Source organism: Cherax quadricarinatus, chromosome 64 (assembly GCF_038502225.1).
Source record: "Cherax quadricarinatus isolate ZL_2023a chromosome 64, ASM3850222v1, whole genome shotgun sequence".
NCBI lineage: Eukaryota > Metazoa > Arthropoda > Malacostraca > Decapoda > Parastacidae > Cherax > Cherax quadricarinatus.
In genome coordinates this window covers 2,080,515-2,083,014 of record NC_091355.1, presented here as the reverse complement: position 1 = coordinate 2,083,014, position 2,500 = coordinate 2,080,515, and the positions used below count along the sequence as shown (strand labels likewise).

Below are 2,500 nucleotides of genomic sequence, written 5' to 3'. Positions count from 1 at the left end.
TCACACCCACCACACACAATCACACCCACCACACACCCACATCACACCCACATCACACCCACCTCACACCCACATCACACCCACCACACACACTCATCACACCCACCACACACACTCATCACACCCACCACACACACTCATCACACCCACCACACACACTCATCACACCCACCACACACACTCATCACACCCACCACACACACTCATCACACCCACCACACACACTCATCACACCCACCACACACACTCATCACACCCACCACACACACACATCACACCCACCACACACACACACCCACCCACCACACATACACCCACCCACCACACACACACACACCACACACACACACACACACACACACACACCAACCCCACACAAACACACACACACCCACACCCACCACACACACCCACCACACACACACACACACACACACACACACACACACACACACACACACACACACACACACCACACATCCACCCACACCCACCACATACACACAAACACCCACCACACACACACACACACCACATACACACAAACACCCACCACACACACACACACACACCCACCACATACACACAAACACCCCCCACACACACTAACATGGACATAAATCTTCAATAATTACGTTGGAACAACGAATAATACGTCAATAAATCAACGTATTAAAACTAACAAACATTTTTCCCCACGAGCGTCAAAAGTCACGTGATTTCTAAATCAAAATTGATCCAACAAAGTCAAAATTTGACTTTAAAATAAGATAAAAAAAATATGTCCAGAAAAAAAAGGTCCACAGTTGAAAAGACTTGAAAAGCCACGAAAAGGTCAGTGTAAGGTCAAGGAGGCCTAGGAACTAGGCTCAATTTTTTTGATGTTATGTGGAAATCTGGGAGAATTCTCCCACGTTGAGCTGTATATAAACGACGTTTAGGTGTTTTTGTAAGGGCAAGAGTGTCGGTGTTTTTGTAAGGGCAAGAGTGTCGGTGTTTTTGTAAGGGTAAGAGTGTCGGTGTTTTTGTAAGGGTAAGAGTGTCGGTGTTTTTGTAAGGGTAAGAGTGTCGGTGTTTTTGTAAGGGTAAGAGTGTCGGTGTTTTTGTAAGGGTAAGAGTGTCGGTGTTTTTGTAAGGGTAAGAGTGTCGGTGTTTTTGTAAGGGTAAGAGTGTCGGTGTTTTTGTAAGGGTAAGAGTGTCGGTGTTTTTGTAAGGGTAAGAGTGTCGGTGTTTTTGTAAGGGTAAGAGTGTCGGTGTTTTTGTAAGGGTAAGAGTGTCGGTGTTTTTGTAAGGGTAAGAGTGTCGGTGTTTTTGTAAGGGTAAGAGTGTCGATGTTTTTGTAAGGGTAAGAGTGTCGGTGTTTTTGTAAGGGCAAGAGTATTGGCGTTTTTGTAAGGTGCCTGCCTTCTTACACCCGTTACCCCATGTTCACCTAGCAGTAAGTAGGTACCTGAGTGTTTGTAAGACTGTTGTAGGTGGCATCCTGGGCAACAAGAGTAAACGAGCACATGGGTAGCCAGTCAGCCCCTGGTGACACACTGACTTTACCAGGCTATCAGCAAACACTCCCCCTGGGTTAAAAATCCAAGCAAATCTTACCTCACTTTGGTCTTCGGTGCCATGATAGAGTAAAAATATACAATACAAGGCACTGTTTGATGTGCTAAATGATCTCAAAACAATTTTGTAAAGAAAAGGAATTTTGTGTTACCAACCTCCGCAATGTCTGCTTCAAGAGTTGTCTTATTCCCTCTTTGGTGCGTCTTAGGAGAACAGGAAGGTTGTCCAAGCAGACTGGTGCGTCTCAGGAAAGCAGGAAGATTGTCCAAGCAGATTGGTGCGTCTCAGGAAAGCAGGAAGGTTGTTCAAGCAGACTGGTGCATCTCAGGAAAGCAGGAAGGTTGTCCAAGCAGACTGGTGCGTCTCAGGAAAGCAGGAAGGTTGTCCAAGCAGACTGGTGCGTCTCAGGAAAGCAGGAAGATTGTCCAAGCAGACTGGTGCGTCTCAGGAAAGCAGGAATGTTGTTCAAGCAGACTGGTGCGTCTCAGGAAAGCAGGAAGATTGTCCAAGCAGACTGGTGCGTCTCAGGAAAGCAGACAGGTTGTCCAAGCAGACTGGTGAGTCTCAGGAAAGCAGAAGTTTGCCCAAGCAGGTCAAGAAACGGCGGCGGATCTAGGTTGAAAACGCCTAGAAAAACAGGACTCTTCAGCAATACCAGCAGACACAATACACAGCACACAGACTCACGAACGACTCTTACCTCCTCTGTTGACTACACTCTCGTCCCCTGAACACCGCACACCAACCAATCAAAACCCCGTCCTAACGAATGACGAACCACTGAGAATCCAGCCTACCCAGCCGCCACAAAACACGCAACAACCCAACAGCCACCAACTCCTGCCTTAAGCATATCTACTCACTCTCAAGCAACTTGCAATATACCCGAGAATACACGACAGATATCTGACAAGTTGTGCAAGAATGGTATATAATACCG

The 2,500-nt window shown here is 46.8% G+C and overlaps 1 long non-coding RNA gene across 1 annotated transcript in view; it reads right to left on the bottom strand.

The window, feature by feature from the left end:
• LOC138854598 (uncharacterized) overlaps nt 1-2,249 on the bottom strand; it is a 79,720-nt gene extending 77,471 nt beyond the window's left edge. Inside the window, exon 1 of the long non-coding RNA XR_011393777.1 lies at nt 1,716-2,249. This is a non-coding gene — a long non-coding RNA (uncharacterized lncRNA). The remainder of the gene's footprint in view (nt 1-1,715) is intronic.
• Nucleotides 2,250-2,500: the final 251 nt, after the last annotated feature.